Source organism: Eptatretus burgeri, chromosome 7, assembly GCF_056783735.1.
Source record: "Eptatretus burgeri isolate ZD-2024b chromosome 7, Ebu_testis_v1, whole genome shotgun sequence".
Lineage (NCBI taxonomy): Eukaryota > Metazoa > Chordata > Myxini > Myxiniformes > Myxinidae > Eptatretus > Eptatretus burgeri.
Window position 1 is genome coordinate 52,514,091 of NC_140967.1, and position 27,500 is coordinate 52,541,590.

At 42.5% G+C, this 27,500-nt stretch overlaps 1 long non-coding RNA gene and 2 pseudogenes across 1 annotated transcript in view; all 3 read right to left on the reverse strand.

The window, feature by feature from the left end:
* Window positions 1-27,500, reverse strand: part of LOC147023255 (uncharacterized) — a 93,846-nt gene that overhangs the window by 9,322 nt on the left and 57,024 nt on the right. The window lies entirely within an intron of this gene.
* LOC147023256 (uncharacterized) lies at window positions 3,606-6,468 on the reverse strand (annotated as a pseudogene).
* On the reverse strand, window positions 6,813-14,520 carry LOC147023257 (uncharacterized; annotated as a pseudogene).

Here is a 27,500-nt window from a genome sequence, read left to right on the forward strand (position 1 = left end):
TATAAAGAGTTCTGAAGGGTTATTTTAATAGGTTCTTGAGGGTGATTCTAAAGTAGTCTAAAAGCTAATTATAAAGAGTTATTCTAAAGGGATCTAAAAGGTAATTCCAAAGCGTTCTGAAGGGTCTTTCTAAGTGGTAATTCTAAAGGGTTCTGAAAGGTAATTCTAAAGCATTCTTTCAAACTTCTTTTTCTAAATTCTAAAGTGGTCTAAAAGGTAATTCCAGTGGGTTCAAAATGGTAATTCTAAAGGGTTCGAAATGGTAATTCTAAAGCGGTCTAAAAGGTAATTCTAAAGGGTTCTTTCAAACTTCTTTTTCTAAATTCTAAGGGTTCTTCTAAAGGGGAATTCCAAAGTGGTCTAAAAGGTAATTATAAAGAGTTCTAAAGGGTCATTCTCAAGGGTTCTAAATGGTAATTCCAAAGCTGTCTAAAAGGTAATTGTAAAGGGTTCTTCTGAAGTGTAATTCTAAATGGTTCTTAAGGGTAATGCTAAAGGGGTTCTAAAGGGTAATTCTAAAGTGGTCTAAAAGGTAATTCTGGAGGGTTCGAAAGGATGATTATAAAGGGTAATTATAAGGACATCCAAAGGGTCATTCTAAAGGATTCTAAAGTTTAGTTCTGAACCGGTCTAAAAGGTAATTCTAAAGGGTTCTTATTTTTTTGTATACATTGTCGAGGCTCATGTGAGAGCTAACACACAACGCACAGCGAGGGGGGCATGAGACAAGAGGGGTGGGAGTTGGAAAGACAAAACAGTGGGGAATAGAGACATTAGGAGACCTGTGGAAGGGAGAGGGATGTGGTGGGGAACATGGGGTATACAAGATGGACACCACAGGGACTTTCAGGTCCTTTCACGACAGGGAACTTTCAGGAAGGAAGGCAGGGAATTTGAAGGAGGTGGGTTTGGGGTGGATTAACAGGGGTAGAAAAGATCGTGGTTTTGGATTAGGGAAGATAAGAGGTGGTGGTGTACTGCTGTTTTGAAGACCTGGAGGGAAGAATGGGAATGAAGAGAGCGGGAAGTTTTTTCCAAAGGCGGGAAAAAAAAAGAGGAATGAAAGAGTGAAGAAGAGCAGCGATTCGTGATTTTGTTAGATTTACCAGAAGGATGTTGTTGGCGGACCTTGAGCGCCCTGCGGAAATATGGGGGGCAGGGGGGGTTCAGAGAGCTTCAGAATCAACTCAGATTTGATTTTGACAGTGCTGGTTTCCAAAACCCTCCTCGAAGTCTTCTTGCACCGGTTTCATCATCTATTTCTAGTTTGTGTTTCTCCTCTTGTGGTATGCTACTAGCATCTCTTCCCCTGTAAATGGACTGGTGTCTGCCATCTTGGTTTAATGTATTACTTGTATCATCTGAAAAGGAACTAGCATCCGTTGAAGACAAAGTCTTCGATATCCCCCGCCATAGTAAATGAGGATTAACAAACTTATCTTCCTTAACCGTGTGCAATATGTATGTGAAGTTTCCCCTTGATCTGACCAGCCATTCTGGAGAAGTTGTTTGTAGGTTTTAGGGTAAATTCAATATGGCCACCAAACCATGTGACCTATCAATTAGAAATGAACAAACTTCTGAAATGATGTCTTGGGGAAAATGTGTGTGAAATTTTGCCTCAATCTGTCCAGCCGTTCTGGAGAAGATTTTTAAAATTTATTAATTTTCAATCCAAGATGGCTGACGAACCATGTGACCTATGACATCATAAATTCACATTCTGCCTCCAATCCTCCAGTGGAATACATGTGTGAAGTTTCGTGTTAATTGGATGAGGTGTGTTTTTCTATCCAAGATGGCCACCAAACCATGTGACTTGTGATGTCATAATTTTTACCATGTATGCAGGCATGATGGAAGATGATAGTTGCAAATTTTTGCTTCGTTAGGTTATGTGATTCCAGAGAAAACATTTTTTAATATTTTTCTTGAATCCAACATGGCTGCCAAACCATGTGACCTATCAATTAGAAAATATCAAAAGGCACCAGTTCACCACTTGCTTGATATGTGTACCAAATTTCGTAAATATATCTTGAGGGGATTTGTAGTTAAGCTCCGGAAACGAAATGTGATGGACGGACGGACGGAACCCATTTCTATAACCCCCACCAACTTCATTGGTTGGCAGGGGATAAAAAGAAAACTATAAATAGATGGTATTAACAAATCTTGTCTAAGCAGCTAAAACCATGTCCTGGGACTTATGACTCACTCTGTTGGTGAGCCTGGGTGAGTAGGGAGGTGTGTTGAGACTTTCCCTCCCATTCACGAAGGGGGGAGGCTCCTCTCTGTCCTATCCATCAACATAGGGGGTGGGAGGACAGGCCTCGGTCTATTCTCAGTCTGTCATTGATGGAATGTCGAAGCGGTGATTGGTCCACTGTACCTTGGGCGGGGAGAACCCAACCCTCTACCTCGGAGCACTGATCGTGGGACATTACAGCTGGGTGGATAGACCACCTTGGGGTGTTGTGATTAACTGAGGGTGATCATTTCGAGAGAGGGGGCAAGTGCCATGAAAAGGATGTGCTCGCACCTTGCTCAGTCTTGTGCCTTTGCTCGAGAACTGCAAGCTAGTACGTGCTCTCTTGTCCTGTGTATCTTATGATCTTGCACTGGCACTGCAAGCTGGGATGTGCACTTTTTTATACACAGAAGCGATGCTCATGGAAGAGCAAAGTAGAACTGCCAGTAAGACAAACATCAAGGCAATGGATGGAGAGGAAAAGAGGAAAGGGAGGAGGGAAGGAAACACTGAAACTAGCAAGGATGATGTTTGGGTTAGGAAGGATTAATGGGGGTAATAAAGGTTATGGAACAGAAATGGGGATGACAAGAGATGGTGGTGTACTGTGTGCTTGAAGCCCTGAGAGAGAAGAGTGAGATAGAAGAGCCTCTGAAATATGGTTCCATAGAACGGAGAAGCGAGGAATAAAAGAGTTGAGGTATGCAGTCAATATGAACTTTGGAAGTTTAACCAGGAGGGGATTACTGGAAGAATGCGTGTATCTTGGAGTAAATATGGAGTGATGGAGGATTGAGAGCAGAGGAAGCAATATTGGAGAAGAGGCGATAAAAAACAGAGCATCCACCGACATGCCTGCGTTGTGAAAGCAACAAACCATGTGCTTCAGCCTCATCATAAGAGATGCCAATAATTTTGAGAGCTTTAGATTCCACAGAATCCAAGGGAGACAAATATAATGCTGGTGGGCCAGCCCAGAGCATAAAGCAGCACTTCATTGAGGAACTAGTCCAGGATCCACAGGTCAGAAATGCCAATAAAAAGGTTTGGACCTGACATGACCTCCTACAATTTTTGTATGTATTTTTTATTGTGGGTTAGACTCTAAGGTAAGATGAATAACTGGTCTGCTCTGCCGGAACCATTGCGAAAAAAATTATGGGCATATTTGTGCATGTACCTCATTCATTGCAAAAATGTGAAACTGTATCGTGCATGTACACAGCTACTCATACTACAGTTCCTCACTCGATAGGAAGTGTTGTGTTACAGCTTAAGTGTATTACTTGAACACATCAACTGTTGAATACATAGCATAGATAGAATAGATAGGTAATAGCCTATAGATTAGTTTTCAATCGCTGCCTCTGTCCTCCAGCATGAGCTCAGCTCTTGAACATTTGTTCGGGTGTCCGGTGCAAAGGCATGCAATGGCACACTTCACATTGGCTCGAGCACAGTAACAGCCTCAAAGACACTTGGTTTTCTTACAGTGGCAGAATTTTGTCTGGTTGAATGCCCTTGGTTTGGATTCCTTTAGCAGTTTAGAATCATGGTTGCAACCGGCTGCCATTAACTATATGCCTGCCAAACTTCTTGGCAGTTGGGTGTGTTGGCTGAGACAGATGTGCTCATTTGCATCTGAGGAAAACTGCAGAGAAGGTGGAGCTGGAAAGCATCTTCCATAGTTGGGAGGTACCACATGTCTCCTTTCATGGTGGCAAAGAGGTGAGCACACAGTGCATCAAGTGTGCCATCAAATTCACTTCGACCATACAGTGACATGAAATAGTGCCGAGCTGAAGTGATAGCGTCCTCCTTGACATCGTCTTTCACCAGGCTCACCATACCTGGCAAGTGGCAAAAGGTGTTGCATATTCTCTACGGCAGCTTTGTAAAAGCCTTCGTTTTCTCTCTTCTTTAGGGGTAACTCACGGTGTCACTTCCTGTCAGGATGTAGGTGCTGAGGAGGATGGATGCCAGTTCTGCAGCATAGACATAATACTTCACTGCAAGAGATGCAGCAATCTTGTGACTGGGGAGAAAGGCATTCATTTTGTGCACTCATACAGTAGCTCATTCAGGCCAGCAATAAGTGTGTTGTAATAAATGCACATCATGATCACATCTGTCGTTTGTCATGACTACAACCCATCTGTGGTGGAAGTATTGCACACAGTATGTAATGTGAGCAAACATGCGTGTATCTGCTTCTTCACGCCTCTCACAGGAGAGTTCTGGAAGTTCTGTTTGATAGTCTGAAGTCAACAGAACTGTGCGATCAGGATTGTGGAAGACACCACCCAGAACAAGCATGCATCCTTGGTGGAAGTGATTCGTGCTGAGCTACTCATGCTTCACCCAGATAGTTCATGAGGTTTGCATAATTTAATCGGCTTTGTATGAAGGCTTTCCATTCAGGAATGACGAGGGTGTCATGAGGCTCATACTCCTTTGTCTTGCCTGGGCGTGTCTTCTCCCCCTTCTCTCGTTCCTCGCCTTTCAGGCTTTCTACTGGTGTGACATCATACCGGTCCCCAACAAAGTTGATACAGTCACACTTGTCTGGTTTGGTGTGGAGAAGCTTCTTCAAGTAGTTCTCCTGTAAGTCATAGAAGTTGCTGTTACCAGCCTGTTGAATGCACTGTATGAAGCCCATGGCATCAACAACCAGCAAGACAGGCTCTTCTGACGGTGGTAGTTTGTCTTCCTAGGTTCATCAGGAGTTCCCAAGAGATGACTTGATTACAACCAGGCAGTCAGACTTGTTGCGTTATTGCAATGGATAGCCTTGATCAAAGGTCGTATCTGGTTCAAAGAGAGATGCAGGACAACTCGTCTCTTCGTGGCTGAAGACCTCCACCTTTTCTTTTCATCCAGGTCTTGCACAAAGCACAGGTTTTAGACAACTGCACTTTCTTCTTCATAGATCTGCCTTGCCTTAAGTGCTGTAGATAGTTAATTCTTTGATTTTGCCTCAAATGTTGTGAGTTTTACTGGGACGACCTTCTGGCTGTTTGTTTTACATGCTTTGATCAATGCTGCCAGATCCTTTTCTCTTGCACTCCCCAGGTCTTGTGATGCATATTTTTGGCCTGTAGAGATGTTCAATCATTCATGGCCTTCATATAGAAATGGGTTGATCATTTGTTTGTTTTTGATGCATGTTATTTTCTTCACACTGTCTGCCTCATTTGCTGCGAGACTGCCATAATCTTCATGGTGCTTCATGCCACGCTGGTCCAAGTGTGCCATGGACTTCATCTGCTCTGACGCTGCAGTCAGAAGTGGGAGAGCATGCAGGTATTTCTCCATTGCTGTGGTATCTGGCTGATACCAATAAAAAGATTTGGCTTTGCAACATGATTGTAGGTTTTCTCTCATGCCATACGTGTCCACACCCCATTGAACTTTCCAGCTTTTTGACATCTGGTGAACTTTCTATCTCTGAATGCAGTGGCAATGTTTGATGCCAATGTGGAGAGCCCTCTCATAGCTTCAAGGTAGTGGTGTGTGGACTAGGTGTGTGGTCCCTCTCATAGCTTCTCCTACCCTAACCGTAACCCAATGATATGTACTTGTAGTGCCCAGCAGCAACAAGGTACGGCAATATTTTTTCCACTTAAGCGAGGTGGTCCTCCCAGAGGCCTGCCTATTCAGCATGGACATATCGCTTCAGGACCATCACGTCCATGTACCTCAGCCAGCGCTTGGCAGTGGGTGGTGTGCATGTTTTATCAAACTCTTCCATCAAACACACAACCTTTTTCAGTGGTTTGGTTGCATCAGAGTATACAGATGCCACCTTCTTTTTATCTCTGTCTAACAGGGCATCAGAGAGTAGCTGGATTCTTGACGCAAGCTTGACATGCAGTCAAGATCAATCCTTTGATCCATCATCCATTTCTCAAAAACTTTCCAGTACAGAGTGAAGATCGCTGCATGTACCCATTTTCCTAGACAGAGTCATGCAGTATGCTTCGGATTTCTGAACCACGTCGGGGTACGTGGCGACTGTGGGAGGAAAGGAACATATCCGATGATTGTTGCAGGGGTATTATCTGGGATGAAGAAGTCATGGAATGTAGTCCACGTTGGAGCAGTGCAGCTCAGTCCCACACCTTCAGCAGAATAGTAGGAGATGCATGCATTAGGTGCCACAGGGTGCTCAACCTGACAAGGGGATCAGACAGGCCATCAGGTAGCTTGAACTCCATATCAACTCCGACGAGAGAGCGACTTCTTTGACAATCTTTGAGACAGGTTACTTTCCGTCGTATGGAATTGTTGAGGAGTTTTGAGGGCAGCCTAATATATTTTCAGCAGGGGTACACTCACAATGGGTGTCACATCTTCATCCTCATTCTTGTACTGGCACCGCTAGAATCTTCATGGTGTCTGAAGTCAACAGTACGGTACACACTCATACAGTATGCTACGGATTTCTCAACCAAGTCTGGGTGGAGAAGAGATTGAAATAAGTACCTCTCCTTTTATAGAAGGTGTCTGCCTCCCTATGATGTGAGTCAAACCATGTAGGATTCAGCCATCCTTTTGTGTGTTAGTGGAAATAAAAGTTGTCAAATGCAAACTGGGTGAGTCGACCTGCCTTCAAGTTGGTTGGTATGAAGACCCCATCCTCAGAAGTCTGTGCATCAACTTCATCTGCCATGGTTGACATGTATCGCTGTGCATCCTGATACCTAATGCTGTTTCCAAATCTATTCAATAGGCTCACTGTTTGCTTGCTCCTGGTTGTTTTGAATGTATGTCGTGCTGCCCCCACATGTTTTGGTGTTGCAATGCCTACAACAGCTGAATAGACATCTTGGGCAAGGTTGAGGACTTGTTCTTGCTGCTTGGGGTCAAGGGAAACTCGCCCCCCTTCCACGACATCTGGGGATACATCGGTTACCAGGCATGCCATTTGATTATTCAGGTTTTTACTAATTTGTTATGATGCCTCTTTGTATGAGATCTCCATTTGTGGTGGTGAAGTAAGCCGTGATAGACACAATAACTTCCAGGGGTCTGCTGCATCCCTCGAGTGGAAAGAACACCCATATGACTTCTGGCTTCTTTGAAGGATTTAAGTGCCTGCTTCTCCATCTTGCCTTGTTCTTTGATCTCGATTCGGATACTTCGGGCTGAGTGATAAAAAAAGGCTTTAATATCCATGGTGTGTTTGAGTGGCAGTTCTTCCTCACTTTCTTCAGCATACTCTGCCTCATCAACTCTTTGCTTCAGTTGCTTTAGCTTTGCCATTAGACTTCCAATGCTGAGATCGGATGAGCACACTTGACTCAAGCTTCGCTTCTGTGGAACAACCATGATTCGACACCCATCGTCAACTTTATAATGGTTTTGCAGACATACTAACAGGGTCTGAGATTGGTAAGATGTAGCATTTTCCACTCCATGGGCTGTTAGGTAGTGACGGAATTGGTCCCATAATGCAGTGATAAAGAACACACTGCCATCTCTAAAAAGAAGGCTCATCGATGTGTGAAATAAGTTGAGTCATTGCAGTATTGAGTGGACTCTTGTTGCCTGCACTACGCTCGTCGCATCCTGCGTTCGTTAAGTACGAGGACGTACAGGCATGGTGGTATGGTATGGAAAGTCACCCACTACCATATCAACACACCGATTAACATTCCCTTGAAGTTTGAATTGCATTGGCTGATCATTCAGTTCATTTGCTTTTTGCCATATATGACTTTTGGCGATCCACAGTTGAAATGAGTAGAAGGTGTCTGTCTCCCTTCGTAGAGAATTCTCTTCTACAAATGAAGCACTCTGATTTGTACTTTACACTTCATGTTGAAGCCCTTCTTGTGGGAGCACATAAATGTTCAGTCGAACCAGAGTAGTCTGCTGATGAAGTGCTTTCCAGTTTTTCAAGCTGGTTTTTCTTCTGGTGTACTGTTTTGCGGTTAGACCGACAAAGGATGAAACACGGGATTCTTTGCCATAAAGTAAGCTTGACTTTCGAGATCATTCTCAAGCCTGAATGAGAATTCATCCTGCCTGTTCTTGACAGCATACAAGAGTGTAGGATAACGATGATTGGTCAGATTATGTATTTGGCCACTTCCTGCTCACTTCTGGCATTTCAGGAAAGTTGCATAGTCTGTATGGGGACAATATCTTTTTTGTGACTGTTGAAAAACACAGGCTCCATATTAGTCTTCAACTGTCTTTAACATCAATCTTCAAGACTCCATGCTCATGAAAAAGGCAAAAAAATGCCGATTAAACCATGAAGCAAAAACAAATATACATAAACAATGAGGTAAAGGCAAAAAAAAATATGAAAAAAGGTCAAAAATTAGTGTGTGATTTAGGATTTAAATAATTTCAAATTAGTTTTTCAGAGATTTTTAAAAACATTTCGTGATTTAATCAGGTCCATGAGTGCCTTCTGTTGGTCTGGCATGCGTGCAATAATAGCTGCCAACACCTTCAAAAGTTGCAGAGGCGCAGAACAAAATAACATTTTCCACATAACAAAATCTGGGTGAGGTCGATGCACAAATATGCCCATAATTGTTTTTCGCAATGGTTCCGGCAGAGCAGACCAGTTATTCATCTTACCTGAGGGTAGAATTCGCATGAAAAAACATGAACCAAAATTGTAGGAAGCCATGTCAGGTCCTCTCAAATTGTGGATGCCTGGATCCTGACGAAGGCCTTGTGGACTGTGAGTAGCTCTGATTTTCCATGGAAAGATTTAGATTGACGGAGGATGTCCAGTCTACGGCTGGCTTTGGAGGTCAGCATTGCCAAGAGGTCAGCCCAGAAAATCTCATGGCTGATGGTGAGGCCGAGAAGTTCAAGTAACTGGACCTCTTCAACTGGATGACCACAGAAATAGGTGGGTTCATTTGACAATTGTACCAAAGTGTGAGACTATTCATGAGATTTTATAGGATTGAAGGACATGTTCTATTTATCAGACGAGTGTCTAATCATTTTCAGATCAGTATCGAGAGATGCAGCTGTTATCTGCCTCTCAGAGAGATGGGTACTGTATGACACAATGTGGAGACACCTGCACAACAGAAGAGAGGGTTTCCAGAGCAATGGAGTGGTAATTTATAGAGATGAGGAGCAAGACTGGGCCCAAAACACTGCCTTGGTGAACTCCAGCTGAGAGAAGGGAGAGAGAGGAGCAACTGATATTCGAGCTTCAGTCCAATGTTCAGGAAGATCATTCATTCGGCAGTTGAGATGAGAGTGGCGCAGATCTTTAAAGAAAGGTTTTTGTAGTGTCCCCAAAACTCTTGAAGCATGTCTTATCCTCCAATTAACTTCTCTCTGCATATCCCCACTTCTGGTTATCATTGCTCCAAGGTACTTAAACAAAGTCCCACCTCACTGGTTCAATTACACATGTGGATAGATATCACATCAGCCTCTCCGAGCCACTAGCATCTTGGTATTCTACTTCTTCTTCTTTTTGCATATGGCAGCTATCATTTTGTTGGGGCGCGACTATATCGCTGATGCTCTACCCCATACCAGTACGTTGGAACTCATTTTGCTGACCTCAGAAGGATGACAGGCTAAGTCAACCCCACCTGATGTTAATTCAGCAGCCAACGGGGTTCGAACTCAAGACCCTACCCACTAAGCCAACACCAGGCTTTAATAGACTCACTGTCAATCACCACCAAGATGTCACTCTGAAAAGCACTTCCATCACCTGTTCCATGTATTATCAGCCAAAACAAAGAAACTCACACACAGTTGGTTGGCCTGATGATATTTTTCCAGCCAGCTTTCCACTTCACTTGTGGAGTACTTTCACTTCAAGTGGCTCACACTGTTTGTGCCACTGCTCAATAACCAAGTTGGAGAAGAGATTGAACAAAGTCAGAGCAATTATACATCCCTGCCTGAAATGAATCCAGCATGTAGTCCATGCATTCAATTCCACAACATTTTACCATCTAGCAGTATCCCATTTCCTCCTGCAGCCTTTATTCTCTTGAACATGCCTACAGCATGACAAAGTTATTCTCCATTGGGTGATAATTACCCTCACTGATTTCTCACCCCTGATGTCTTAAAGGTTTCACCCCAGCTCTCTCATTACTAATGTCTTGCAGATCTTGTCATGTGCCAAAGCCATGCACTCACACCATTCTCCATCTCATGGTCAGCCATGCCTTCTTTTGAAGCTATTCATTCTTGGTGAAACGGATTCTTTGACCAACCAACCTAATCTGTACCACACATCTCTTCAGATCAGGTCGCTCTTCTCATCTTAACCAAACAGCCAAAAATATTGAGCTTCTGGATTAGCTCTTCGAACACACTTATGGAACCATTCTGGATGTCTTCTTTCCCTCTCGTCCTCGAACTCTCCCTGCAACAATGAATACACTTCCTTGAAACACTTCCCACTTCCTTCCAACGAGAGAGTTCATAGAACATGTTACCCCATGCAGTGTTCGTGTATGTACTTCAATTAAAATCAAGTAATGATTTTAAAGATCGTTTAAAAAAATTCCAGAAGTTTCGTGCTCCAGAAGCAGTCTTACACACCACCCAATTTAACATGTCCAAGTACTGCTAAAAGGAAGGGTTTTGGATGTGCAAAGAAGGTGATTTGTGTTCTATCATGTTCACTGTATATTTCAATTTAAATTAAATTTTAAAAATCACATTTTATTTAAATAATATTTGAATTAAAAAAAAAAATTAAACAAGTTAAATAAATAAAAATAATTTAAATGAATTAAAGTCATAAACTGACGTTTGTAGATGGATAGATGGACGGACATGAACCAATTGCTTTACCCCGCTTTTTGCTTCACAAGCACGGGGTAATTACATCACACTCTCTTGCTTCTGTTAAACCAGCACTTGCTTCTGATGATACTTTTCTCTTCTGTCTGACTCTGAAGTGTCTTGGACAAATAGTTCTACCTTCTTTACTTGTGATTTTCTGAGCAGACAATAAAGTTAATTGTTGCCCACAGAAGCTTATCGTCTGACCAAGATTCAGATCATTGTAGCATGACAGCATTGCAACAAAGGTGTCATGTCATTGCCTCATCAAGATGTAATTGATACAGTGCTATCGCTTGCTTTCATGGCCAGAAACTTGTTTATTTCCTTCTACTCAAACCAGGTGTTCACAACTCGTGTCATTCATGGAAAAATAATAACATTAGTCTCAATTCACTGTCATTGCATGCTCCTGCCCACACCGTGATAACCACATACTCCATCATATTGGGTACCATCACCTCTTCTCTCGTGACTTCCTATTCTGGCATTCCGGTCTCCCAGTACTACCAAGACATCCATCTCCCGAAATATAGTTCAGCATATTCTGCATTGCATCAAAAATTCTCATCTTCGGCTGTATGAAACAGTAAGTTTCCTGCATATGCACTTATGACAGTGATTTGTGTGTTCCAGACTGACATGAAGGTGTCCCTGCTTGTAATGTCATTGTATATTTTAATTACCAATTTAAAGGGTGCCACTAGTATCTGTGGACTAACTGCTTTCCATTCTTCCCCAGATTACCTCATTTCTTGTTCCATGACTGCATCAAATACAATCCCCACTCCTCATTCAGCAGCAATTCCTTAATTCGGTGTCAGTCTTCCTGAGTGGAGAATTGTAAATCGCTCTACTTGGTGCCCTGCTTGTCCAAACAACTTTGTCTCACTTATACCTCTCTTTCTGCTCTGCTACCATTCGTGCTGCTTTCATGTCTACCACAACTCCTCTTTTTATTACAGCAGTGTTCAAGTTACTGTACTTTTACACCAGTATTTACGTATTTCAACAGCCAAGACTTAACCTATGCTTCCTGAACTGCACCATGTCCCTTTGATTCGATTTACTCACTGCACCGGCCTTAGATCTGCTTTTTTATGCAAGAACAGACATCGAGGGTTTGCAAATCCACTGCAGTGTGATTGTGACTGCCACTTGTTTCATATCTGGTTCAGCCAGAATGATTAGCACACGGGCAAGCAATGGGCAGTGCAAGCACCAGTCGTGTTCGCCACCAAGTGATGGCACTGATTATATTGAGGACCAGGTGGTGGTGCAACTTTCATTTTCCCCCACATCTGCGGTAACACACACACACACACACACACACACACACACACACACACACACACACACACACACACACACTGGATAGATTGATGCCCCATCGGAGCTATGTGCAAATTTTAACACGTACAGTGCCTTCAGAAAGTATTCACACCCCTCGACTTTTTTCACATTTTGTTGTGTTACAGCCCGAATTATTAAAAATTTATTTAATTTTAATTGTTTGTCACCAATCTATGCAAAGTACCCCATAATGACAAAGTGAAAAAATGTTTTTAGAAATCTTTACAAATTATTGAAAATGAAAAGCTAAAATAACCTGCATCAATAAATATTCAACCCCTTTGCTATCTTTCCATCCGACCATCAGGACCATACTCTGTGCAGAGCGTTGGTGCTGCCTTAGCAGTCTTCTTGCCGATTGGGCACAATCCTGGAAGGGTCGCCACTCCGACTCAGGATACCAGCAAGTTGGCACTCATTTTGCCGACCTCGGAAGGATGACAGGTAGAGTCAACCCACCTGGTATTAATTCAAAAGCTGAGCTCAGGTGCATCCAATTTCCTTTGAGCATCCTTGAGATGTCTCTACAACTTGAATTGAGTCCACCTGTGGTCAATTAAATTGATTGGATATGATTTAGAAAGAAACACAACTTTCTTTATAAGGTCTCACAGTTGACATTATACGTCAGAGCAGAAACTTCACCATGAAGTCCAAGGAACTATCCGTAGTACTCTAAGATAGAATTGTGAGGAGCCATAGATCTGGGGAAGAGTATAAAACAATTTCTGGAATGTTGAAAGTTTCCAAGAGCATAGTGAGCTATATCATTAGGACATGGAAAGAATATGTAACTACCCAGACTCATCCTCGAGCTGGCCGTCTGATCAACCTGAGCAACTGGGCAAGAACGACCTTGGTTCGGGAGGTGACCAAGAACCCAATGACCACTCCACCAGAACTACAGAGTTCCTTGGCTGAGATTGGAGAACCTGCCGGAAGGACAACAGTCTCTGCAGCACTTCACAAATCTAGGCATAATGGGAAAGTAGCCACACAGAAGCCACTCCTGAGAAGAAAAAAAAAACACCTGACAGCACACCTGGAGTTTGCAAAAAGGCATGTGAAAGACTGAGTGCATGAGACAAAATATTCTGTGGTCTGATGAGACAAAAATTGAACACTTTGGCCTGGATACAAAGCACTATGTCTGGCGGAAACCAAGCAGAGCTCATCACTCATCTGACGCCATCCCTACCGTGGAGCAAGGTGGTGGCAGCATCATGCTACAGTGAAGCTTTTCAGCGGCAGGAACTGGGAGACTTGTAAAGATAGAGGTAACAATGAATGGAGTCAAATACAGGCAAATCCTTGAGGAGAACCTGCTTCAGAGTGCAAAAGACCTTAGACTGCGGTGAAGATTTATGTTCCAACAGGACAATGACCCCAAGCATACAGCCAAAGCAACACTGGAATGGCTTCAGAACAAGAATGTGAAAGTCCTTGAATGGTCCAGTCAAAGCCAAAACTTGAATCCCATTGAGAATCTGGGGAAAGACTTGAAGATTGTTGTTCGCCAACACTCCCCATCCAGCTTGACAGAGCTTGAGCAAAGGAAGAATGGGAGAAAATCCCCAAATCCAGATGTGCAAAACTGATACAGACATACCCAAGAAGTCTCGAAGTTGCAATTGCTGCCAAAGGCGCTTCGACAAAGTATTGACTCACGGGGCTAAATACTTGTTGATGCCAGACATTTCAGCTTTTATTTTTTAATGAATTTGTAAAACTTTCTGAAAACATGTTTTCACTTTGTCATTATGAGGTATTTTGTGTAAATCGATGACAAATCATTTACATTTAATCCATTTTAAATTCAGGCTGTAACACAACAAAATGTGAGAAATGTCGAGGGTTGTGAATATTATCTGGAGGTACTGTGTCGCCTGGCACCCAACAAATTCTCAACACAAACAGCCAAAGGGTTAATTTACAAAAGCAGCCAGGAAATAGTTATGCAGCATGGCAAGTGACACATGGGCATGGCACACGACACATGGGCATGGCACACGATACATGGGTGTGACACATGACACATGGGCATGGTATGTGACACATGGGCATGGCACATGGGCATGGTATGTGACACATGGGCATGGCACACGACACATGGGCATGGCATGTGACACATGGGCATGGCACACAATACATGGGCATGGCACATGACACATGGGCATGGCACACAACACATGAGCATAGCATGTGACACATCAGCATGGCATGTGACACATGGGAATGGCATGGCACACGACACATGGGCATGGCACACAATACATGAGCATGGCACACGGCACATGGGCATGGCATGTGACAAGCAAGAAACGTATGCTTTTACCAACACACGGGCAGAAGAGCAGATGAGCTGAAGCGGAGCAGGAGTGGTTTGAAGAAAAGTTTGACATGACAAAGTCCAGTAATGAATGGTTGCAATTCGGGGAGATGTGTGTTGGCAAAGACAGGGCAAGATCCATTCGTTTCATAGAATGACTTTGCCTGCTATGGGAACCAAGCCAGTTGGCATGGTGGTAATTAAAGTCCACACAAAGGATTAGGAAGAGCGAACAGGGATGAGAGGAGAGTGGTGTCATTGTTTGGATTGAGGCATTGTATATGGAGCCATCAGAGTTGGGGGATGGTGTACCACCTAAAAAGACAATAGGTTGTTACTGAGAGGCATATAAAGCCAAATGTACTCAATTGGGTTGTAATCAACAAGGTAGGGACAGGGAGCTAGAGGATAAAAGAAGAATGAGCATACAAAAACGTTTTTTTTTTAATGAAAAAACGTGTCGGGATGGAATCCCCAAAAAACAACCAAACAAGGTAGGAATGACACCACAATACAATGCAACAATCCTTTTACGGATTGCCATCACGACATCTTTTGACATCTTTGTCATAGATGGCAATATTAACAATTGTATGAAGACGTTTATGTTAGAGGAAGTTGTACATTTGTAGTGCAGGTTGATGTCATTAAGCCGTCCCTGCACAGCAGAAGATGGGATTGTGCAATCACTTCTGAATGTACATCTGTGTCTGTCCGGACCGTAACATTTTTTTTAACCATTTGAGCTTTTGTCATCAAATTATCAACAAAGCTTTATTATGAGAATATGAAGAAGACAAATTAATAATTTGGTCAAAGAGGTCAAAAGGTCAAAGGTCAGCATCACATAAAATCAATTTTCATTCAATTGACCTGAAATTTTAAAAATTACCAAATTGGGTCACTGAATTGGATCAACAATCAAAAGCTACAAGCTGATTGTTTTTTTTTTGAGATCAAAAGATCAAAGGTCAAGGTCGCCTAAAATCGTAATTCTTTACCTCCGCCACCGAAGGTGAAGGAGGTGATGTTTTCACCCCTGTCTGTTTGTTTGTCTGTCTGTCTGTCTTTGTCTGGAGGATATTTCAAAACGTTGAGGACAGATTTGGATGAAATTTGGTGGGCAAGTTGGGTGTTTAACAAGAAGGAACTGATTAGAATTTGGTGAAGATCCAGATCCGGATCCGACTACGATAATTTTTTAAGTGATTCTTCAAAATGGAGAGATAGGATCAAAAAAGATATGCAGTGCGATATCTCAAAAAGTTATGGATGGATTCGGTCGAAACTTGGTCGACAGGTTGGGTGTGTGACAAGGACGAATTGTTTCGATTTCGGTGAATATCCGAATCTGGATACGAGAATTATTTATTCTTTAAGTGAGTTTTTTCATCATTGAGAGATAGGGCCAAAAACGATATATGGCCTGATATGTTCTATTGGATCAAGCATTACATGGCAATGGTGTGGACTCTTCCAAGTGCCCATATAGCTTTAGATATGGAGCCACGAGAGCAAACCACCATATCCATATTTTTTGAAAGTATTTATATGATGTTTGGCGATTTCCTATATGACAGCCAGCTTTCAACTTTATTGGTTCAGATGTTATACATTATCTGGTAATTTTAGACATATATAAACACGAAAACACTTGTATGCTATCATGCATGTGATATGACATTATAATTATTGTATCCCTTGCACATTGTAAGAGCACATTAGGGATTTGAGGTCATTCCGCCACATCCACTGCTGACACGAACAATGTTATATGATAACTGCCACAATTTTGTATGCATCCTCTTCAAGTTGTGGAGAACAATGGAAACCCCATTTGTGAGCTTATTGCTGATCTCATCAGTCTTCATAACAAGGATATTGCAGTTGAGTGGGTCAGAAGAATGGTTAATGCAGTAGAGCAGCTTGGCAAATATCAGTACCAGTCCTTCGTAAAAGAAAGGCTTGCTGAATGCTCCGTGCCCCTATTTGATTCCATCAAGAGAAATAAGTTACCTCTGATGTCTTACCCATCTAAGAAACCAACAACTAAGACACGCATGCAAATATCCAGTTTCACGAGTAATTGTAATCTCTTTTCAAGACTTTACGTTGCATGGCAGACTCGAGATGGCAATTTAGAAGATTTCTTTACGTTCAAGAACCATCCATGTCCACCTTCAATATCTCATCAAGGAAAAATAAGGACATGTGCAAAGGCTGATTTGTTGCAGTGCCTGGAAGATTTGGCCATGCCTACCAAGGAGTTCCCTTCCACTGGTGCCATAATTATCGATGGAGCTGCAATTGTGAATATGCTCAAACCAGTCACCGCTCGAACATTTGGCATCTATGCAGCTGAAGTGTCCTTACCACATCTCGAGAGACAACTGCAACATGTTGAAAAGAGATGAGACATCGTCTGGGATATCTACCAGAAAGATTCATTCATTGAAGGCAGCCATAACAGCGTGGGAAAGGAGTGAAAAGAAAAGGGGAATCCAACACCCTCGTTCCTGGAAATTGGCAGCAATTCCTCCATCTTGATGAGAACAAGACTGAACTTTTTAAGCTATTGGTGGGGCCGTGTCACCATCGAAAGTGATAAGCAGATAATAGCCACATGTGAGGATGGAGGTATTTGTTCTCAACCCTCTGACACGTCAGGTTTACAGTCCTGTTGGCATGAGGAAGCTGACAGTCTGTGTATGTTGGATGCTGCCAAAAGTGGATGTCAGAAGATTATGTTGAGGACAGTTGACAGAGATGTAGTTATTTTAGCTGTAACAGCTGTTAACCACTTGAACATCCAAGAAGTCTGGATAGCATTTGGGGTACAGAAGCACTTCCATTTCCTTGCAGTACATGAAATGACAGCTGCTCTTGGGCCTGATAGGTCGAGGTGCCTTCCAGTCTTCCACAGTTTTACAGGATGTGATTCAGTTTCTTCATTCAATAGTATCGGTAAAAAGATGGCTTGGCATGTTTGTCAAACTTATGATGATGCAACAAAGGCCTTTAAATCCTTTTCAAGTTCACCTGAGGACATTTTATCTCAAGATCGAGCTATCATGGAGCGTTTTGTTGTGCTTATTATGTACGACAGAGGCAGTGATCAGATGACTGTAAATAGTGCCAGACAGCAACTCTTCACAAGGAAAGGCAGAGCCATTGGCAACATTCCCCCAACCAAATCAGTGTTATTGCAGCATATTCGGGCAGCATATGGAAGAGGACATATCCGGGGTCAATGTTTCCTTCTCTCACCAGAACTACCAGAACCAATTGAATTGGGACTTCAGGTGCAGGGATTGGCGCATGTGGACGGCTGGGCGGTGAGCTCTCCTGCCAGTTCTTCTCAAGCTAAGTTTCCCGGACCGTATATGTTGTGTTTTGCGGTTTCGTTTTTGTTTCTGTTTTTGTTATTCATGTTTTTCGTTAACTTTTCCGTCCCAAATCGTGTTCTGTTGTGTTGAATCGTTTGGTTCGTCTCTTGATCTCAGTCGGGCCTACCTGTGATAGTCGGGTGTACACGCCCTCCGTCTTCTGCCTTGTTCTCACTTCCTTGTTCTAGTTGTTGTTTCTGGACTGTCAGCTTAGTCCTTTTTCCCTCTGCCCTCAAAAAATTAAAGCAAGGTAAGCTTTTGCGTATTTTGTTATCGTGATTTGTGTCAGGGGCTGTGGAACTGTATTTAAAAAGCTGTATTTGTGTTCATAACAGTTTTAGCGGGTATTTGTGTTTGTTTATTGAAAGAAGCAGGGGAAGGCCTCGTATTAAGTTTAGCATTAAGTCCGTTTGGGCCTTGGGAGTATGGGGATAAAAAGGATACAAATAGAGACCGAAGGAGAAAGGAATAAGAGTTCATAAAATGTGATAGATGCTCAATGTGGGCCATATCAAGAATCGGCAAAGAATAGGGTTCTTACTGTTGTCGGAAGTGTGAGGAAATACCTCACTTTAGGATAGTTATTACTAGGCTGAAGGAATGCATAGATAATTTGCAGCAAGTAGCAGAATGTGAGAAATTTGGAGATAATAGTTGGTTACGGTTGTGGAGTGAGGTTTCTGAGTATATTGGAAGTGGTGACATTGCAGCAGGTGCAGGCAGTGGTGATGGTGCAGCAGGTGCAGGCAGTGGTGACTGTGCAGCGGGTGCAGGCAGTGGTGACTGTGCAGCAATATAAATTGGAAGACGAGGTATAGGAGACAATTTTTGTGGGTGATGAGACGATTAAATATGTAGATTCTTCATTCTGCAGGAAGGAATGTGGACACAGAATTCTGTGCAGTTTTGAAGAAGCAGGAGTTAGGGACATTTAAGGAAGGGTAAACGATATTGTATCGGGTCATGGTAGGAAGAAGTTGGTTGTGGTACACCTCGGTGCGAATGATTTCGGGAAAGTTTACTCAGAGGTTTTGAAAAATAGATACAGGATATTTGGTAAGCGGCTGAAAGCAAAGGGTTGTGAGGTTATGTTTTCTGGGATTCTCCCAAGATTAGGAAACAATATAGAAATCATGAGCAGAGCAAGAGTTATAAAGCAATGGCTGGAAGAATGGTGTAGGGAGGAAGGTTTTACATTTAAGAAGCAGTGGGAATCATTTCAGGGACAAAGGGAGTGTTTCCGGAATGATGGGCGTGTGTTAAATAGAAAGGGGGCAGCAAGGTTTGCAGTGGGAATTGAGGCTTTTTTTAGGTCAGCTGAGGATGGGGACGTGATTAAGGAAGGAACTGATGATGTAATTGTGATTAGTAAGGCCAGGCAGGAAAATAGAATTACATGAAGGGAAAACTTAAACATATTCTATACCAATGCCAGATGTTTAAATAATAAGATGGAAGAGCTTGAAGCCAAAGTGGATAGCGAGGAGTACGATATAGTTGCAGTGAGTGAGACATGGTTTTAGGAGGATAGTAATTGGAGGACTGGATTGGAAAGCCACAAAGTGTATCGGTGTGATAGGAAGGAGAAAATAGGAGAAGTAGCAATTTGGGTAAAGGACAGCATTGATTGCATCAAGAGAAAGGGGTGACATCAAGGAAGGAATAAATGTTGAGGATTCTGTATGGGTAGAGATTAGAGATTGTAAAAACAGTGAGATACTGGAAGGATTATTTTACAGGTCTCCAGGTGTGAAGGAAGAGGAGGAAGGAGGAGTGCATGAATAATTCAAAAGGGCATGTGGTAAGGGTAGAGTGTTGATTATGGGGGATTTTAACTTGCCAGGGATAGATTGGGTACAGGAACAGGGAAAGGGCAGAGTGGATAAGGATTTCCTGGTTTTAGTCCAGGATTGCTTTTTCACCCAGTTTGTAGATAAGCCCACTCGGGGGAGTGCAGTGTTAGACCTCCTTTTCTGTAACGATCCCAATTTGGTGGAGGAGGTAGGGGAGCATTTTGGAGCAAGTGACCATAACATTGTGTGTGCAAACACTGTTAAGGGTTAGCGTTCAGGATAGTAGGAGGAGAGGAGATTGGGACTATACTCTGTGCAGAGCGTTGGTGCTGCTTAAGCTGTCTCCTTGGCTATTGGGCACAATCCTGGACGGGTCGCCCCTCTGACACAGGATACCAGCATGCTGGCACTCATTTTGCCGACATCAGAAGGATGACAGGCTGAGTTAACTCCACCTGGTATTTACTCAACAGCTGAGCAGGATTTGAACTCGGGACCCGAGGATCCAAAGCCAACCACCTTAACCATTAATCTAACACCAGGCATAGGATAGTAGGGTAAGACTATTAGATTTCAGGAAGGCAAACCTTGGAGGGCATGAGGAGAGAGTTGGGTGATGTAGATTGGGAGAAGCTCACAATAGGACAATCAGAATCAGAGAAATGGGAAACCTTCAAGGAGCAAATGTGTCGAGTGCAGAGTAAGTACATTCCAATTAGGTGTAAAACTAGAAGCAGAAAGATGCAATGGTGGTTGAACAGTGAGATAAGGAATGCTAGTAAGGAGAAGCAAAAGGCATTAATTATGTTTAAAATAACAGGACTGGAGTTAGATTTATATAATTATCGGAGTAAACAGAGGCAAGTGAAGAAAATAACTCGGCAAGCCAAAAGAGAGTATGAGGACATAGCTAAGAATATCAAACATAATAGCAAGGCTTTATTTAAGATATCAGGAGAAAAGAACAGGTTAGGACCAGTGTGGGTCCATTGAGGAATATCACCGGGAGAGTGGTTAGTGATGAAAGTGAGATGACAGGCTTATAAAACAGGTATTTTCTTCAACTTTTACACAAGAACAGTCTGGAGAATTGCCAATAGCTGAGAGTATCTATCGAGGAGGTGAGGAAGGGCTTTTATAGAAGATCCAGGTTGGAGTGGAGGAAGTAACGGAACAGCGAGGTAATCTAAGAGTAGATAAGGTTCCGGGTCCAGATAATATGTACCCGATAGTATTCATGGAGGTGACTGAGCAGGTAAACGAGATGTGAATGGATATTTTCAATAGTTCACTGGAGTCAGGACAGGTACTGGAGGATTGGAGAGTAGCAAATGTAACACCATTATTTAAGAAAGGATCCAGAGAAGAATTGACTTCAGAAGAATTGTTAGTTTGACTTCAGTTGTGGGGAAGGTGTTGGAGACATTAATTAAGGACCAGATGAGGGACCATTTAAACAAATAAAAACTAATTAAAGGTAGTCAGCATGGGTTTACCAAAGATAGTTCCTGTTTAACAAATTTTTTAGAGTTCTTTGAAGCAGTGTCTGATTGGGTGGATGAGGGAAAGGCAGTGGACATAGTATATCAAGACTTTAAGAAAGCATTTGATAAGGTGCCACATCAAAGGTTGTTAGCCAATGTGAGGGCTTATGGAGTTGCTGGTCAGGTAGATAATTGGATTGCAAATTGGCTTCGTGGTAGGAAGCAAAGAGTGGCTGTGAGTGGAAGGATGTCTTGCTGGTAGGATGTGCTGTAAGTAGCGGGATACCTGAGGGATCAGAACTCGGACCATTACTCTTCATTATGTACATCAATGATTTGGATAGTGTGGTGAAGAGTAAGCTTTCCAAACTTGCAGATGACACAAAGCTTGGAGGTAAGGTGGATAGTGGAGGGGTGGTGATCAGATTCAGCAAAGTATTGATACTTGCAAAGATTGCGTAAAATATTGGCAGATGGAATTTAACCTGAGCATGTATAAGGTGTTGGGGATGGGAAAGAACAATGAAAATAGAGATTACAGGATGGACATGGTAAATTTGGAACGTGTCAGACAGGAGAAGGATCTGAGGGTGGTAATAGATATGGGAGTAAGCAGGCAGCACAGTGCCAGGCAGCTAAAGGTAAAGCAAATCGGGTTTTAGGCTGTATTTGGAGGGGGATCAATTACAAATCAAAAGAGGTGGTGTTAACATTGTCCAGGAATTTAGTGAGGGCCACATCTAGAATATTGTGTGCAGTTTTGGTCACCACAGTTTCGGAAGGACCTAGATGCCATGGAGAGGGTTCAGCGCAGGGTTACTAGATTGATTCCAGGCCAAGCTAGACTCAGCTATGAGGAGCAGTTTAAGGAGACAGGGCTTTATACAGGAGAAAGGAGGCTGTTACGAGGAGATATGATAGAGATGTTTAAGATAATGAAAGGTACAGATAAAATAAATACAGATGAATTATTCAACAGAGAAGACAGTGATGTGACCAGGGGACAAAGCCTGAGAGTAAAGAAGAGGAGAGTTAAGATGGTAGCAAGGCAGGGGACTTTCACTCAGAGAGTAGTTAATGCATGGGATGGCCTCCCTGGAAAGGTAGTGGCAGTAGAAACAGGATATAACTTTAAATTGGAATTAGATAAGTACCTGGAAGTTATGGAGACAGAGAGGTATAGGGATGTTGGCAGGACTTTTAAGTAGCTTGAGCATTGATGGGTGATTGTGTGTATGTGTACGGAGTGCTGTTGGTGGGGGTCTCTTCAAGGGGTATTGTGTGGTTGATGTTGAGCGTTTTTTTCCCCAAGACCATGCCCCCTCCCCTGGGGAGGGGGAGGAATACAAATACTACTACAAAAAAAAACTTAATTGAAAGAAAAAAACATTTTGCATTTTATTATTTTGATCTGGTGTTGATAAATTGGTGTGATGTTGATGTGGTTCAGGCATGATGAGCTGAATTACCCCCACCTGTGTCTAATTTCCTCGTGTTTCCTTGTGTTTCCTTGTGAATGGGGATGGGTTAAGAACGTGGAGGGAGTATGGCAACATTTGTGGACCACCCTTCCTGAATCTGCAAAATCTTGCCGTGAATTGTTTCATTGTGGGTGCACTCAGGGATGCGCAGGTCATTGTAATTGCTTCCGGACTTCTCTCAAGTGCACAGCCCGATGCAAATGTTCTGGAGATTGTGAGAATGAATAGACTACACACCACAATGAACACACGAGTTCTCGTCAGAACTGTGGGACTGAATGTGTCGCGAGTATTTTGAGTGTGTCGGCCATTTTGAATACATTGAAAAAAGTACTGTTCGTGGTGTATTCTGACAAATTTCATGTTTGTAGCACAATGTGCACTATTTTTCTTATATCCGCCGTACTAGTATAGATAGTGTGGATGAAGAAATCCGCAATCTCTCGATTTGGTACTTTAGCAATGAATTATAACGTCATTTTCATTCTTGTTAGTTATGAAAATGTTCGAGAATAAAAAGTATAGCTTTTAAATGCTTGTGACTTCACTCCAAGGTAGCTCTTTTGTGTATCATTTTGTACACATTTGATGGTGCGGCCATTTTTCCTCATGCCATCCCGACATAATATGTATTCCATGATGTAGCAAAACCATCACGAATATGGGAATGAAGGCTGTCAGAGTGGATCAGACAATAACCAGGGAGACAAACAAAAGTCTGCAACATTATATGAAATAAATGTTTCCTCAAGAAGACATACCATATCTGGTTTCACGATAGTAGATGATATGGGCAGATTTGTGAAGTTAGAGTGCAGACCTCTAATATTTGTGAACCAGAAGGTTTTAGAGGCGGAAGCACAAACAGGAGAACACTGGTAGAGGGGCGCAGTGGTATGGGATGAGTAGTGGTATGGGGTGAGCAGTGGTATGGGGTGAGCAGTGGTAATGGGGTGAGCAGCGACAGTTTCTTTGGATATGTGCTGCTCTTCACTGCTGCTCTGGCCACATATCTGTAAACACAAATCAGCGATGTGAAGTCGAGCAACTAATCCGAGTGTGAGAGAGGGTTGTTGAAGTATGTGAAGTTGGTGAAAACTGAATGTGCGACTCGGAAGGTGTGAAGTGGCTTTGTGATTGAACTGGCAGAGGGAAGAGAGTCAGGAGAATTCATAGAGAAGGTGAAAAAAAACAATGACATGACAAAGAATTGTGTGATGTAAGATGGGGCACAGGTTTGAGAGTAAGAGTGGCATTGTGGAATGGAGAAGAAGAGTACGAGTATGTAGTTTTTTTTCTTCCTTACTTGTGAAGAGGAGACACATTGAGTATGGATCTTTTAAGTGTTATGAAAGGCATTCGACTAGATTAGCATTATTAAGGAAAGGAGTAGAGTAGAGTAGAGTATGCTAAGCAAAGAGTGAATTAAAAGAAAGTGGGTAGAACAGAGCACTTGGGTGTGCAGAGAGAGGCTCTCATTACTGATGATAACTAAGAGGAACAGACGCGTACATATTTTCACACACCGAAAACACATTTCAATTTGGAAGGTACAAGCAACATCGAAACAAAAAGACAAGGCAACAGAAGACAAAACCAGACAACCCGGGATGGTATTCTTTTCTTTTTACGTTGATCCACTTGAAGTTGAGCCACTTGAACCGGAAGCCAACTTCAATACACACACTTTCTTTCTTTTCTTTCAAACTGTCCCTGCCAATAAAATACAATTTTCAGGTTACTCCTTCAGCCATGCCTCGGTTCATGCTTCCCTCAGTTCCTCATCATCGGCAAATTGGGGGCCCTAGCAGGTGGGACATCAAATGATGAAACAGATCATGGTTACTGAGGTCCAGATAAGGGCTATATTTGGAAAGGGAGGTCTTCCACTTCCTTGAAATCACAATTAAGAATGGCGGTCTACCGACTCAAATTACAAATGGCGGCCTCCCTACTCAAATTATGAATGGCAGTCGACCTATTGAAATTACGAATGGTCTCCCTACTCAATGCAGCTCCAGCTCCAGCTACTGCTACTGCTACAGCTGCATATTTTGTGAATGATTATTAATTTCATCCTTGCATTTGTTTTCTCTTTCTTCCTTTATATCTATCCTGACGGTGCTTTATGGTGGCGGAGGTAATACAAAAATTCCACTAAAGGTGGACAGATGTTTTGTTTTCACCCTTTTGTCTGTCTGTGAGCAAAATATCTCAAAGTGTTATGGACAAATTCAAACGAAACATGGTGGACAGGTTGGGTGTGTGACAAGGATGAATTAATTAGATTCTGGTGAAGATCTGGATCCGGATACGAATTTTTTTCTTAATTTTAAAAAAGTGATTCTTCACCATTGCGAGATGGGGCCACAACGATATGCAGCACAATATCTCAAAATGTTGTGGACATGTTGTGACAAAACAAGGTGGATGAGTTCGTTAGATGACAAGAACAAGCCGATTAGATTTTGGAATTCCAGATGCAAATCCGGTTAATCAGTGGGATACAAAACATAAACTGTACAGACTGGCGGAGGTATGCGCTTGACCGAGTGCCGTTGTAGTCTATAAAATGTTCTAATTTTGTCCACTACAGTTCTGACTAGATGGACTTGCAGTGGTTGAGAAGTGTTCTTTGAGCAACATTAAATCAACAGCATCTGACTGCCTGATGTTTCTTGTGCCTCGACCACAGACTTCTGCAGTCATTCACCTTCCATAACAAAAGTACTATGACTACCACTACAACTATTACTACTACTACTACTACTACTACTACTACTACTACTACTACTACTACTACTACTACTACTACTACTACTTTGATGGCTCTAAGTATTCTCACCTTGTGAGGTTGGCCAATGAAAGTTTTTGGCCGAAGTCTTTCATGAATAAGCTGACCAGGCCTGACATTTGATTAAAGCTGATTTGGGCAAGACTGGAATTTACTCAAGGTGTTGGCAATAACTCACCGACTCTTCTTGAAGGACTCCACATCAGTGAATCTTTCACATCGCTAAACTAATGCTAGTAGACAGGATAACCAGGTTAACGACCATCCAAGACGGGACATTATGTGATGCATTGCCCTGCCTGCAAAACCGAAATTCAATTGTTCATAGATGGGTCGGTAATATAACTAAGAGGAGAGAGCTCAAAGGTAAATCCTCCACACCATCCTGTTTGGAAAACAGCGGTCCGTACAACACAGGCCATGTTCATAGATGTGTTGTGAAAATGGAGCACACTTTTTCGGCAACATCCCTTGGCTTTTGTCCTTGATGTCCTGCTGCGTTGTTTGCATGAGGCTAGCATATTACTCCCCTTGTGGTCGTTGAAATTGTTTTGTGAGCCACATCGTCAATCAGCAGGATACCCTTGGCAACCCAGAAAATTGAGGCGATGATCTGAGGGTTGGGTGCAAAATTTCTTCAGTGACGGTGATTCCTTGTGCCTCCATTGATTGCATGGATTCCAATTTTGGTTTTGGGGAACCCATTGGTGAAGCCACTTTCTGTAACCAATTAAAAGATCCTCTGGATGGGCAATAAAGTCAGCCGGATCTCTTTTGAATCGTCCAAGAAGCTCACACCATGATGCCAGCCATTGCTGTCAATCAAAACACTGCTTTGAGAAATTTCATGTTTTCTGGATATTTTGATGACTTTTATTCGGCAATCTTCCATGATTAATGGTTTGACATAGCTATGGGCAACAGTTTGTGGGGGGACTCGTGTCCATGCTTAAAGTCAGCCGTCCATTTTGCTCCTGTAGACTTCGAGGGCGCACGTTTGGCACCTGCGATTACCTTGCGTTCATGGATTTCTTTGGAGCTGCACCTTCTTTTGCGTTAAAATTTGGCAACCCCTCATTGCTCAGTTGTTTAAAAAAATCCATAACTGTGTGATGTAACAAACTTCTGGATTACACTCTTGAACGACAAAGTGTCAGTTCAATGAAACTAATGGTACACAGCAAGCATATGTGTAAGTTTATAATGAGCAAAAACAGTTCCTCCAGTGCCAATACCACTATTATCACTCTCTCAACTGCACGAGTTTCTTTTCTTTGCTGAAACCTTCGTGGCTTAGCTTGCACTAACTTGTATGACGCAATCAGATTTTAATCCTCCAGGGAATCCAATCCAAATATCCTGTCCAGGTTCAATCACTAGTGCTCATCGGCCTGGTGGTAATGACAATTTTCGATATCATTAATCATTTTTGCACAGAATGCTAATAATTGGCAATGGCAATTCGCAGAAGAAGGTCACTGATTCTCCACGGGATGTTTTTTTGCTGTAGGTGAAGTGAGAAAAATGGCAATTCCGAGGGACTTTATACTGTCACGACGTCAGAAGGATTGTTCATTTCATTGTGGAACTATTGAACTTGCAAAATTGATGTTAGAGTTTTGAAATGTCAATTAATTGTTTCACGTTGGATCATCCGATTTGTCCACGACGCCTAGCCTACAATTTTTCCCGATTGGAACTTCACATCGCATTGTAATTGAGGTAACGGGATGATCACGAAGTACGTCGAGTAAATATTGTGCTTGCAGCTACGACGTTTGCAATTGTATGCTATCCCCGTTTGAAGCAACGGAAAGATTGCAACCGCTC